Raw genomic sequence first — 15,634 nt, forward strand, 5'->3', positions numbered from 1 at the left:
CTTACCTAATTCTTTTGCTTCAAGAAGGAAAGCTAATCAAGGAGGAGGGTCGAAGCAGATTTTTTTGTAATTCATCTAAGTTGCTGCATGTATGGGTTCCTTTCTATTTGTTCCTTTCAATTGCTGAATAGAATGTCTTTCAATGATTATATGATTGTCTGTTTATTTATTCTCTAGTTTATAGACACATGGAAGTTTCCAGTTTTTTGCTACAATGAATAGAATGTGATAAACATTTTATGCATGTCATTTTGTGCTTTCATATGTTTTGAGTAAATGCTAGGAACAGAATTGTTAAATGCTAAGGTAGATGTACGTTTAATTTAACAAGAGACTGCAAACGGTTTTCCACAGAGCTCGTACCTTTATATATATGGCATACGTACAGGAATATACACTGGAAACAGCTGCTCCCCATCCTCTTTGTTTGATTTATTAGTCTTTTTAGTATTAGACATTTTAGTGAGTAGTGGGATCTTATTGTGGCTTAATATGCTTTTCTCTGATGAGTGATACTGTTGAGAATCTTTCTCCGTGTTTATTACGATTTGCAGATTCTCTTTTATGAAGTGCCTGTGTAAGCCTTTTGCCCATTTTTACTGAGTTGCTGTCCTTTTTGTTATTGACTTAGAAGAGTTCTTTGTGTAATGTAAATGTTATTCCTTTGATGAATAATGTACTGAGCACCTGCTTACCCAGTCTGTGGTTTGCTTTTCCTTTTCTGTGTGTTTTGATGAATAAAAGTTTTTAATTTTGATGAAGCACAGTTCAATGTTTTTTGCATTCTAAGAAATCTGAAGCTTCATTCGCGTTGCAACAATACACTCCTAAAATTTAGCTTTTACATCAAGGTCTGTGATCAATCTTGAGTTCGTATTTGTATGGTAATTTTGTGTATAGTGTGAGGCATAAGTTGTGGTTGAGTTTCTTCCATACAGACACTCAACTGGTCAAGTGCCAGTTGCTTAAAAGATTTCTTTCCCCATTGAATTATATTCGTGCTTTTGTCAAAAATCATCTATGTATGTGTAAGTCTACATTCTGGGTGCTTTGCACTCCATGCTTTGTTTGCTTGTCCTCAACCTCATTGCTGTTTCTGTGCCTCTTTGTATCTGACCCAACCCTCCACTTGTCCTTGTGCTCTGCCTCCTGCGACATTGTCCACAACCTCACCTAAAATCTTTAAACAAGACTTGAAAGGTTTCCTTCCCTTTGCCTTAATATACTCCTCAAAGACACAGTTAGATCTCTCATAATGGATATCACTCTGTTGTCTTGTGGCTTGCAATATTTGATGAAAATTCAATTGTTGTTGTTCTTGCTGTTTGCCTGTATAGAATATGTAACCACTAACCCTGAAGAGTCTTAGAATCTACTCCTTTATCTTTAGTTTATTGTAGTTCAATGATGTTGTACCTAGGTGTGGATTTATGAACATTCATTCTGTTTGTGATTTGTGGTGCTTAGATTTGTGGATTAAGATTTTCATCAAATTGAGTAGGTTTTGGCCAACATTTCTTCAGACGTATTTTTGCCCCATTCGCTCTTCAATTTCTGGAATTCAAATCACAAATACATTAGACTGCTTGATACTGCCCTATAGATCACTGATTCAATTCAGTTCTTTTAGTCATATTTTTGTCTCATTTTTGGGTATTTGTTTGACCTGACTTCACACTAATCCTTTCTTCTGTGGTGGTCATTTTCCTGTCAAACCTTCCAAAGTTTTAGATTTCAGTTATTTTATATTTTTCGGATCTAGAATTTCTGTTGCTTTTGTTTTGTGGTTTCCATTTCCATATTTGTTCACCTATTTCCCTGTGTGTTCCTGTAATGCTTTGACCATATTTATAATAGCTATTGTAAAGTTGTCTGCTCCATCTAATAGCCAAGTCTTCTCTGAATTGGTTTCCGTTTCATAAATTTTGCTTAAATATAGGTTCCATATTCTTGCTTTGCCATGTAGTCTGTCTTCTTTTACTGTATACTGCATATGGTGTATATATGAAGAGTGATGATTGGATAATAATATAATATATTTTTCCTGGAGAATAAAGGTTCTTTCTTATGTCTCACAGCTAAGGTGAAAAGTATTAGAAAGAGTTAAATTGATCTGTGATTGCACTTTAGTAAGAAGTTTTGGAAGAGAGGTTCAGTTGTTAGCCACCATTGCTGGATCTGCCCAGGGGTTATTCCACTTAAAAAGTGTTTGAGCCTGGAGCCAGGACAGTGCTGGGACAGGGTGCTGCCTTGTACTCAGAGATTCTCTGTATTAAATGCTCGAGACTGCAGGGGCTCTGCTTGCCTTGCCACGCCACTTTTACTTCTTTTTATTTCATATAATTAAGGGCTTATTGATAGGATATTGATATTAAGGATGAAGGATATTCAAACAATTTGTTATTGCATTTGGACCTTGCAGACATGAATCTGTACCTCCTGACTCTGCCTTGGATGCTATTTCAGCTGGTCTCTCTTCACCTAAGACCTTCCAGCCCCAGACCCAGTGTTTGCCCCCAGATGCTGACGTAGCTTTTTGCTCTGCATGAAATGCTCCTTTCTAGGGAATTGGAGTTAAGAAAATGGGGAGAGTTAGGGACAACATATATGTGAACCTTAGGCACAAAGGTGAGCAGAGAAGTAGTTCAATGAACAGTAGAGAAACAGTGAGTAGTAGGGCAACTTAATAGAGAAGATGTTATAGTGTAGTTGCATGTTTCTGTTCGTGACTTGGTAGAGAAGGAAAGCAGGATAATTCAAAATGTAGCAGACATTTGAAAGAATGAAGCCCTGGAGTATGAAAGAGGGGATGATGTTTACAGCACAAGCGAATGGGCTGGAGTTCTAAATAGGAGAGGGGTCACATCTTCTGTTAGAAAGGAGGTGGGTGGAAATGTGATTACATACGCAGGTGAGTTTGGGTCTCTGGATTCCATTCATCAGTTTAGTATTACATCAGCTACAGTGATGGGAGAAATGATGTGATTTTGTTTGAGAAAGTTTAAAAGAGTCACATGGAAAAATAAGAAGGCACATATATTAAGGAAGAATGAAGTCAGTAGAAACTGAGTAATGACCCTCAAATATCTTCCTCTCTGTAAAAGCAAAAGAACACTGGCAAAAATTGTCAAAATCATTTTTTTATGAACTCTGGGAATCAAACAAAACCTTGCGACACCAGAAAGTGATTATTCAAGAAAAACAGCTGCATCTTGATGAGAACAGTGAGCTTTGTAGTGTTTGAATTTCTTTAATCCCATCCAAATCTCTCTGAACCATGGTGACCTTGAAAACCAACAGCTCCACGATCACAATGAAGCCCAGCACTCTAGCAGCCTCTGAAGAAGGACTTAGAGCTCCTCCAAAACCCAATTCCTAGATAATTTTCATTATTTGGCCTGTTTCACAGTTCCCTGAAAAATCCTGTTTACAAGGTTTATCTTTGTTTGACCTGACTCACAACTCATTCAGTTACCAGTGAGCTCACCATCTCACTACAAACAGCCTTTCTCTGGGAGGGGGAGGTCGTCAAAAAACAATCAGTGGCAATTCTTTGGCATAACAGCTACCAAGGTGGTGGTAACATTTGGGCCAAACAACAATCTGACTAAAAACATAAAGGAACAGCTGGGGAAAGAGATGTAACTAGACGGCTTTGAAAGCTAGAACACATTCCTGAGACATTAGAGGGCCATGAAAATATGTAGGTGTGTGTGCATGCCCAGGGCTGGGTGAGTGCCCATAAAAGACCCAAACCTGCCCCTGTGCCTGACCTAGAGGCTCTGTACTAGCAAGAAATGAAGAGCAAGCTAGAGTTGGCAAATGTCTGCCTCAGCACGAAAGACACACACAACACGTGCACAGAGCTTCTTGACTAGGTTGAGGAGACTCATGGGTTCAAACACTTAAGGGAATCTCTCTACAATTATTAGATAATCACTAAGATAATTGAGCAGATTTCAGTGGCCTCACAGGACAGAATACAGACTCTATAGAACTAGTTAAGGAAAGTCACTAAATAAACAAGCAGAAGCAACAACAACAATAAAAACACTAAAAACAACTGTATATAGGGAGGGAATCTAATTTCCAGGGTTGCCGCGTTATATAATTTTAAAAGCCCAGCTTTCAACAAGGGTACAGGTATGGATATATACACTTGTCAGCAGTGTGATCATAAGTTTAAAAGGATCAGTCTCTCTCAGGATCTTCCTCTAAAAATTTGTAACAAAGGGAAAAAATAAGCACATATCCTGCCTTTGCAGTGGAATTCTAAGAATAAGCAAATAGTCCTAGTGGATGTCCAAAATATTTAACTTGAATAAAATTAAACTTGTCATTTTATGTTTTTGCAAAATGCAGAGAATAAAGGAACAAGTTAAATGAAACTACAAGGAAGCAATCAGGTAAATCCAAAATATCTGATATTCTGCAGACCTGTTGAGCTGATTTTGTTCAACAAATCAGAGGCATAAAAAAAGAAAGAAGATGGACTCTTCTAGAGAAAAGAGACCTAAGTGAATTAACAGCCAAGTACAAGGCATGAACTTTGTTTGGATACTAACTTTAAAATATCCATCTAGAAAATGAAGTTTTGGAGACTATTGGGAAATTTTAATATAGATCGAGGATAAATTATATTAAGGATGGATTAATTTAACTGAGTGAAATAATGGTATCAGGTTTTATAGATGCACAATGATAAATTTATGGGTGCAATATCAAGATAATTATACCTTTCATCAAAATTCTTCATTCAGTGGGGGCTGGCCCCGTGGCCGAGTGGTTAAGTTCGCACACTCCGTTGCAGGTGGCCCAGTGTTTCGTTGGTTTGAATTCTGGGCGTGGACATGACACTGCTCATCAAACCACGCTGAGGCAGTGTCCCACATACCACAACTAGAAGGACCCACAACGAAGAATATACAACTATGTACTGGGGGGCTTTGGGGAGAAAAAGGAAAAAAATAAAATCTTTAAAAAAAGAATTCTTCATTCAGCAAAAACAACCGATAAGCAAATGTTAATTATTTGCTCAAATATGTAATGGATATATGGAGGTTTAATTTGCAATTCTCTCTAATGCTAAGTATACATGGAGACATATGACACGGGAAAAACATCTACAAGTATAATGCTCTACTCAAGAAAAGACTTATGAGATAGGAGTAGGAGGTAAGACTGTAGTGGTAAATGTGGATAAGACCATCAAAATCCTTGGACAGAATGCTAAGATATTTGCCTTTGTACTTCAGAAAGAGCTGAGACACTGGATTGATAGGTGAATAATTGATTTGCTGAGTGTTCTGGATATCTCCACTCTGCCCCCTAGAGCCACTTGGTACCTTTTTACTCCTAGACCTTCCCATTGAGGTCAACCTGCACTAACGGGCTGCCTTCTCCTATGACTTCTGGTTAGATTTCACAAAATGGTAGCACTGGAAGAAGATCAGGAGGAGGGATGAAAGACATGCTGGAGTATTTATTCAGACTCCATCCCTGGGAGGAGAGAGGGAATGGTGGGCAAATTGCATCCTTCCATCAAACTCTCAACCGAATGTCCCTCTCTACAAGAAACTCAATTCTGGATTCAGTTATATTCCTCCTCTGCTTCTTCTGTGGACCACAGAAGGCAACGGCACCCCATAGATACCATCCTTTGTAGCTATAGCTTTTCTAGACTCTGCTCATATCTTTGTAAACAGTCCTCTAAATTCTTCTCAAATTACCCACTTTAAGTTTGCATCTGTTTCCTGCCTAGATCTGGATAAAAATAGAGGGAAATAAATTGATATATAGTATCACAGTTGACAATAGGCTGAAGTAAAGAAATGTGTGCAGAGAAGAAACTACATTGTGTCTGCTCCAGTAGTACACAGACTTGATGAGTGAATTTACCTTTGCATGAAGAAAACTCCGCCCCTTTTTCATGGTGGGTGAAACTCCACACCTAGATGTACCGCCTGGTAAGCTAAGCATAGGCTGGTTTTTTCAATTTCCAAGCTTTCAGATTTCTGACGCTTATGATTTTGTGTACGGTGACACCATTCACTAAGGAAGAAAATACAGGAAAAGCAAAGTTTTGTATGGTCAAATTTGTTGAGCTCAGTTCCAACATACTAAATTTAATATATACTTTCATGGCCACCGAAGGAAGAGAAAACTCAGGAAAAAATGCCATCAGAAAGTCAAAGGAGGTGGCAGTTTCAGAAATGAAAGCTCTTTCCATGTCTAAAGCTGCAGAGGTCAGGGAAGGTAAGGTCTTCACACATCCACTTATTTTAGCAGTTCAGAGATCACTGGTAACCCTGTCAAAATCGTTTTCTCCCGAGCAGAGGGAAATGTCTTTATGGTAGAAGAGTGAAAGGGGATTTTCTAATTAAATGGGTAATAAATTTTCTTTCAAAAACTTAAAGAGATAGGAAGAAATTTTATCAAAATGATGAGTTGTAGATATGTTTTAATACTCTAGGTATGTTAAAACAAACACTTGAATGAACTGCAGAATAAAGGCTATCAGTAGACGTTACATGAATTTCACTTGCTTTAAGGGCTAAAGTTTTGTTTACAAGTAGAAGTACCTTGCATCAAGTGATGTTACCTTTAAAACTCCTAGGAAATCATCTTACATTTAAAAATGTTTTTTCCTTAATTTTTTAATAGTTGTCAATGTCTATATTTTTGGAAATATATTTCACATAACATTTTTTAAAATTAAGTTGTGCAACATGTTGGTTTGATACATTTATATATTGTAATATGCTTGCCATTGTAGTGATAATTAGCCCCTTTATCACATCACGTAATTATCATTTCTTTTTTGTGGTGGGAATAATTAAGATCTAGTCTCTTGGCAAGTTTGGTGTTTATAATACAGTATTGTTGTCTGTATTCACTATACTGTGCATTAGCTCCCCAGGACTTACTTATCTACTAGTTGCAAGTTATGTGAAAGTAAAAAATTCTTTAATTTACTTATACAGTAGCTCCACCTTATCCAGGGTGTCACTTTCTGCAGTTTCAGTTACCCGTGGCCCACCTCGGTCCAAAAATATTAAATGGAAAATTCTAGAAATAAACAATTCACAAGTTTTAAATTGAACACCGTTCTGGGTAGTGTGATGCAGTCTCCCACCATCCAGTCATCTGCCCTGGGATGTGAGTCATCCCTTTGGCCTGCAGATCCTTGCTGTATCTGCTACCCATCCATTAGTTACTTAGTAGCCAGCCAACTTGGTTATCAGATTGACTGTTGTGTGCTTGTGTTCAAGAAACCCTTATTTTCCCTAATAATGACCCCAAAGTGCAAGAGTAGTGATGCTGGCAATTCAGATATGCCAAAGAGAAACCATAAAGTATTTCCTTTAAGTGTAAAGCTGAAAATTCCCAACTAAATAAGGAAAAAAATATCGTATGCTGAGGTTGCTAAGATCTATGGTAACTTTTATTACAGTACATTGTTATAATTATTCTATTTTATTATTATTGTGGTTAATCTCTTTCTGTGCCTAATTTATAAAATTAAACTTTATCATCAGTATGTATATATAGGAAAAAATGTAGTCTATATAGGGTTCAGTACTATCCAAAGTTTCAGGCATCCACTGGGGGTCTTGGAACATATCCCTGGGGGATAAGGAGGAACTTCTGTATTTCTTAGATGTGAACAAACCAACTAACGGCATGTGCATTGCTCAGATTTGCAATGTGACATGAGATACTGTGCTGCCTATTTCATGAGAGCCTAAATAACAGGAGTCTATAAGCAATCTTCATGCTTCAGAAAGTTTGCCTTTTTTTCCTTTGAAAATAGATCACAGTAACTGCCATTTTACTATTCTTATTTTTTTTCTTATTTCTTTCTAGGGTTAAAGTAATAATACTCATGATAAATTCAGGTTCTGGGATTTTCATAGTTCTGCAAGTTATTTGACCTTCTAAGTGCGTGAGATTGCCTCACAGTATTCCAATAAAACAAAACATACCCATAACTTAAATGCGAAATCTTGCAAATTTCGTTTAGTGTGAATACACCAGAACAAAATGTGCTTAGTCCCTTCTTACGCCCTGAGTAGAGACTATCTCGTTAAAAGGGTTTGGTAAAACTTAGTGTAAAACCCCATTATGCTTTCACTGCAGAGGAGTTACTTATCCGTGCAGGGTGTGACAAAATTCTGAAGCTTTATCCTTCCACAGAATTGGGTATGAAAATTTAAATGGGATGCGATCATCATTTAATTTTAGTATTTCAAACTCTAAATGGACAATTATAATTTTGACCAAGCAATTAAATTTCAGTTCAGTTTCTCTTTAATGGAAATTTTATTAACTGTCATGACAAAGTCCAAATCCTATTCCATACAATAACTCAATATCTTTTCTCAACTACTCGTTTAAAATTCCAGCAAAGCAGAAATGCATTAGGATACAATTGGGTACTGGAAAATCAGTGATTTAATTCCAGGTTTTTTGACCTAAAATCAGATTTTTGAACCAAATGATTAATATTTAAAGTGTGAGAGGAATTGAGTCTTTGGAGTTAAACTATATTTTAGGTATATAATTTGCGTAATGTGCTTTGCCTAACTCATCATGAATCATTTTTTAATATATTTGAAAACTGGCTGAGTGCAGAGCACAATTCTGAGCACCTGAAACTGTCTCATTGCAAGAGAGAACGATATTTTTCCATATTTCACTGGCACACTAAGCGCTATGCACACGGAGCTGCTGAAATTCTTGAGAAGCGTTAATTTGCAACAGGGAGAGATGCTCTGGCAGGAGTGGTGTGGTGCACCACACAAAGACCCCACATCTCAGGCCCTGAGGTATTGACTTTATTTGTCACTCATTCAGCTAACACTTATTATTATCTCCTTCCATGTGCCCAGCATCACATGAGGCACTGGATGAGAGGAGTGATAGCAAATTTCTAAAGATCTGAAGGGAGGACACCAGGAGATGAGCATAATAAAGAGCGAGCAAAGCCACCACTGGGAATTAAATCAGAGGGAGGCGAGTAGTAAAGAGAAAACTCCCTCACGTTCCCTGCCTCCTCCCCTCCCCATGTCCGCACCCAGGATCCTAACTGGTGAAACCCTGGGCCGCCGAAGCAGAGCTCGCAAACTTAACCACTCGGCCATGGGACCAGCCCCAAGGCTGATATTTTTTATACTCTAATTCTTATCCCCTAAAAAGAAAATGAAACTTACGGGGATAAAGAATTCTTTTGTGGGAACATAAACCCAAATTTGGGGATCCAACAGAATGCCCTAGTCCCCACCATGCCTTATTGTCAGACAGTAGGTGGTGGGGAGCCTGTACCTTCTTATGCTTCTTGCTGATTCTGGCTTAATTCATTATCCTTTGTACCAAATCCTCCCTTTACCCACGCTGTGAGATGTCACAGACTTTGATTGTAATCTGGAAGTGTGGCAGGTGGGGAAACAAGTGGGACCTACTTTACATGATACTCACAACTAGATTTGCACCAACCTCATTCAGTACGCAGGCTGAGCACCAGTCTCTGCTGGGTTTATCAGCGCTGTCTGTGTAGGTACATAACCAAAAGGAGTTTCTGTGCTGGAACCAGCCAGGAAGTGTTGGGTGGGTTCTCCAGAGTAGATGCTTACAGCCCATGCTGTGTAGACCTCTCTACCTTTCACAACTGAGTAATATCAATACTTACCTTACTAATGCTTCAGTTATTGGTATAAAACTGTTGTAGCATATAATTCATTGGAGGTCAAAACAGAGAGGTGTGGCCACTTTAAATCCATGTATGCCATAAGGATGCATACAATTTAATGGACACCTTCCAAATACCCGATTCTATGTTAAATCCTTTACAAATGTTATTTATCATCTTCACTTCTACTGTAAGAAATGGCTACATTGCCCCCTTTTACAGATGAGGAAAACAAATCTCTCCCAACCAACACTGCCTTCGCTAAGCGCCTCATTAATCACCACTTAGAAGGACCAGAAATCAACCCATGGTGGTTCAGATTTCAAAGCCTATGTTTTTTCTATAATCTCAGGCTGTTATTCATTTAGAAAAGGAATCAATCCAAAAACAAAGGTTATTAAACAGTAAATTTGGAATCAGTTATAGGGCAGAGCAGCCAATGGCAAATACTGTCAGTATCGCTTGCAAAAGAGCTAAACAAAAACTGATTCCATAAAAACAGAGCTTTTATCTCATCAATTCTGAATCTCAGTGGAGAGGCTGATAATCTCCAAAAGGCTCACAGAAGCTGCATGCTGAGAATGCCACATTTAATGAAGGTTCTGATCAGTTCATATGAGCCCCAGAGGAAGTCACACGGCATGGCGCAGTTTCTAGAAAAACAATAATAATCATTAGCGTTATAAACACACTCTTTCTTTGGGAAAGAGACAGAGACGTATGAAACGCGTCTTCAGAATGTAAAGTAGTCTTGTGGGGAAAAGGAGGAGGATGTTCTCTGTTCTTCCAGAGCAGCCTTTGCTCACCCTAGAGTCATCCGAGGAGCACTTCAAAACTCTCACTCCTGGACACAATCCTAGAGAGATGCATTTCAATAGTTTGAGCTGGCGTTTGGGCTTTTGAAAGGTGTTCTAACTTGAAGCCAGGATTGATAGCCAATGCCTTAGAAGTAAAAGAGGCCTAACAGGTAATAGTCACGGTGAGGCAGATGTCACTGATCCCAAGATTGACGCCAAATTCAACATGGATTTTGAGTATCTAAGAAAGGCACAAGGATAATCATATGAATACAGCATGATCCTTTATGGTCCCCATCCACAAAAAACTTGTACACTAGGAAGGAAGTGTACTTATGAGGAACTTTAACACATTGCATACTGTAATAAGAGTTGTGCTGATTTCTCCAATGGACATAATGACGAAGAAGAAACCCTAAGTCTATTTAAATAAATGTTAAAGATCATAGGAGATTAAGCTAGGGTAATGATTTTCGTATAAAATGTAAAATATAGAACATTGGAATAATTAAATTAATACAACAAGGCAAAAGGTTCTCTTGAGAAGCAGAGTGCTTTCCATAAATGAAAATGCTCAAAAAATAGAGGATCTTTAGCCAGATATGTAAAAGAGATTTCTGCATTGAGTAGGAAATCAGACTAGACAGTAATATGTCAGGGTTCTCCAGAGGAAATCAAACCAGTAGGAGAAGAATCTATTGATAGATAGATGATAGGTCAATCGATAGATAAGTTGACGATGTAGATAATAGGCAAGTAGACTGATAGGCATAGACAGGTAGATCCATAGACAGATTAGGTAGATGAGTGAATGGATGGATGGACAGACAAACAGAAACATTTATTTTAAGGAATTGGATTATCCGATTGTGGGGGCTAGCAAGTCCAAAATCTGTAGCACAGGCCAAGAGGCTGGAAAGACTCAGGCAGAGGCACAGCTGATGCTACAGTCTTGAGACAGATTTTTTTCTTCTTCAGGGAAACTTCCGTTTTGCTCTTAAGGCCTTTCAACTGAGTGCATGAGGCCCAGCCACGTTATCGAGGATAACCTCCTGTACTTAAAGTTGACTGAGTGTGGATGTCCACCACATCTACAAAGTGCCTTCATAGTAACACCTAGATTAGGATTTGATTGAATAACTGGGCATCACAGCCTCATCAAGTTGACACACAAAACTAACCATCGTAGCAATCTACAATTGTTCTTCCAAGTCTAGGATTTTATGATTCCAATTAGAAAAACAAACAGAAAAAAACCCTATTCTTCTCACTTCCTACTGTCCAGAAGTAGCATATGCAGCTACCATGCCTACTGCCCACTACCATGGAATGATGGGCATTCTTCCATATTATTGCCACAATCTCATTAGATTGAGATAGAAAATTGTCAAGAGGTGCAGGCCTATCCAAACACTGCCATAACCGTTACTATCTTCTCCCCAACATTGTCAATGTTGATATAAGTGAGGAACAATAGTCAGTTTTGAAAATAAAATACCAAGTTATTTTTTAAATCAAATTATTATTATCCCAAGACAGGAATCTGGTAAAGATAAGTTATAATGGCTTTACACCAGGAATCTAAGCAGGGCTTCTTACCTCTTTCTAAACCCTACACCCCAAATTGAATCTTGGATTCTCCTGAGCCTTTGGTTGTCTGTGCAGAATAACAAGTTGAGGCACAGACAGACCAGCAATTAGACCTAAGGCACAAAGATAACTAGTGAAACCCAAAACAGGCATGGGGGAGGGTGAAAGACAGTGAGCCGAGTATGTGTTTATGACACTGTTTTGCTCAAACTGACAACCTGAGAGCATGGGCAGCAAGGAGCTGGATTTCTGCTCATTCAGATTAGTAGTTTCTCTCCCATAAGACAGAGGAGATAAGGAGAGGTGAGAAAAAGACTACTCCGGCAAAAAAAAAAAAATATTGAGGCACTAAGAAGTCCTCATTTATCACTGCGATAGAAAAAGTAAGAAAAGCTACTACAAAGTTTCAAGGGAAATCCTGGAAGGTGTGTGTTTGGGTTTGGCTTTGGGTGTAATTCCAGGTTGGGCCCTCATATAGTTTTCTAATTCAGTTGGGAAGAATCTATTGATAGAAGAAGATAAATGGATGGATGGATGGTTGGATTGATAGATAGACAGACAGATGATAGAAAGATAGATGGTTGACAGATGATAGATAGATGGTTGATAGATAGATAAATACTCAAGTTAGTCAAGTAGATCAATTAGCATAGACCAGTAGATCAATAGGTAGATCGATAGGCATAGATCTTTTAAAGATAGCCAGGTTAGGAAGTTGAGTGCATTATATATCAAACTTACTAGGTTTCAGCGAATAATACACTGTTTTCATACATTAGAAGTCTATTCTAAGCGAACTCTATTTGCACTGTTACTTCTTAAAATTTGATTGGAATTATGAAAAATCCAAAAAGTGACAGCATTCACATCAACATATCTGATTTTTAAAGAAAATGGTGCAAATTTAACACTCAGAAGAAAGAAGTAAGAAAAAAAAAGAGGCAATTTGTAATAGAATGGGAACAGACCTGGGACCTGGAGGCTACATTCCAGCCCCAACTCTGCCACTAACTAGCTGGGGAGCACTGGACAAGTCGCTGAGCATCTGAAGTCTTTCATTTCTCCCTAAGTTGGGGGAATGAATGACATCTCTAAGACCCTCCTATTTGTAAGATATGGTGACTCTTTGATCTTTCAATAGGTGAATAAACAGAGATTGCAAGTAATCTTTCTACAGCTTCTGAGCACAGACCTCTCCCATTGAAAGTTATTCAGAGTCCTCATCGTTTTTACAACAAAGTTGGTAATATGAGATGTCTATTATCAATATCCTCCCTACTATATAGCACTCCTATCTCTTTATAGTTTATTCTCCCCTGTACTAAGTTCCAGGCATGTTGAGCTGCTCACATATTTTCATACATCCAGGTTCCTCTGTCTAGATTCAGCCTCAACAAACTCCAAGAGGTCAAGAAAAATTTTTACATTGAATGGGACAACTTACAGTGGTAAAATGAAGGAACCTAAATTTGTAGTCCTTCCTGTTGATGGGAATTATTTTCTTCTCATACGAAAATACTCGAGCTTGTCTTCTAGGGGAGAGAAATTCCAAGTATGAAAAGATGCCTGTTTTTCCAAGCAGTACCCACTACAGACTTCCTGACTCTAATCCACAGCATATTAGCCATGAAGAGTCTTAGGAAAAGCAATTATCCTTACCATAATTGCACCTAAATAAAATATCTTAAAACTGTTGTCTGTGACATAATGGAGGTGAAATGTCCTGTAGAGGAATCATTTTCTCGGCATTCAGAGATTGTGGGGACTCCAGAAGACTGACAGTGATCATCTCAGTAGTGTCAGGGAGGAGCACGGGTTCCACAGGCTGGCCTTAGAGAAACTACAGGGAGAGCAGAGGGAGCCATGAATGACCAGGAAAGACACCAGGCGCCGAACACAGAACTATGATCTTTCCCACAAGCTCAAAGCCTAGAATGTTCCCCAGTTCTGAGGAGCTCCGAGACACAGCGCCAAGTAGAGACAGTAACAGATTCGGAATCGGGGGAAAAAATCCAAAGTCTCATTGTAGGAATCAGGAAGAAAATGGAGAAATACTTTTCTATAAACTTTTAAGAGTCTGAGACACGATTAAAGTTCTCAGTAATCAAATGGGGATTTGAGTTCTAGTGATGATTTCCACTACTTAAATCTCTCAATTTTGTCATTTCTAAGATGAAGCATGACCTAAATGAACTTCAATTCCTATAAAAAAAGATTTTTAAAAAGCTAACACATCAAACATTCCTATGTATTAGACATTATACTAAACCCTGTACATATTATTAGTCAATACTTGAAACAAACCTGTGAGGTAGCTATTCTTCTCATGTGCAGATGTGAGGACTGAGACAGAGAGAGCTTAACTAACTTACCCACACAATTAACAATAGGAAAGCCAGGGTGTGGACCAAATGGGGGCTTTCAACCACTATGCGTACTTGCACTACACCTGGGCTAATGCTAACTAACCGAATTATTCAGGGCAGACTTATTGCTCCAGCACCCAAAATCTCAGTGGCTTAACTGGGAAACGTTATTGTTCACTCGCATCACAGTCCTGTGTGTGTGTGTGTGTGTGTGTGTGTGTGTGTCTGTGTCTGTGTTGGGAGGAGAGGGAGGAGGGACATTGACCTGTTACAACTTATGACCCACCATCTATCACACGTGGCTTCCAGGGTGTCTACAGAAGGTAAAAGAAGGTGGAATTGTGTGAAGATGATTTTTATGCACAGGTGATAACATCACTTATCCCCACTTTTCACTGGCCTGAGGTCAGTCCTATGACCCCATCTAACATCACAGGGCTGAGGACGCATGTCGCTGGGAGCACAGGAAGAGCAGGGGATACACATTTCTGTCACAATGAAACAGGGGTTCATAGTGAAGAAGTTAAAACAAATCTAGAGAAGTGATGCCGTCACCCATTATTATTCACCAAGAACATCTCTTTACTATGAAAAATCCATTTCATGCTTGTCTACTTTGGTAAATCGCAAAATTGAGTTTAAAATTGGTTAAAAATGAGAGTGATCACAAGAAAACTAAAAGGCATTTGATGTTGATAATCAGAGGCTGGCATTCGCCCAGATGTTAACATAGTCTAATTCTAGTTCGTGATAGAATCTGTGCTATTTCTCTTCTTGGAAAATGGGTGCTCATTTCTTACATGCTGTCTTGTTCTGATAAATCTTGAAATGATTTTTTTTCAAAGACAGGAAAAATTCCATAATGAATACTACTGTAAACTATATTCTTTAATATTTGGTCCAAACTAAAATACCAGAGCAAAAAATCGGTTTTTTCACACTTGCTGAAACCATCGAATCCTAACACTTCAGCAACCATTCAACAATTTACCCAGAGAGTTGCTTTTATACCTGTCACAGAGCGAATCAAACAATTTGAAAAGGGAGATAAAAGTAAAGTTTATTGAGTTTCATAATTGTTATATTGTAATAATTTTCTCATTCATAAGAATTTATACTTATATTCAACAATATAAGAAAGTATCTTGCTGTGTGTGATTGGTACATTATAATAAATGAACCGTCAAACATTT

Source organism: Equus quagga, chromosome 6 (genome assembly GCF_021613505.1).
Source record: "Equus quagga isolate Etosha38 chromosome 6, UCLA_HA_Equagga_1.0, whole genome shotgun sequence".
NCBI classification, from domain to species: domain Eukaryota; kingdom Metazoa; phylum Chordata; class Mammalia; order Perissodactyla; family Equidae; genus Equus; species Equus quagga.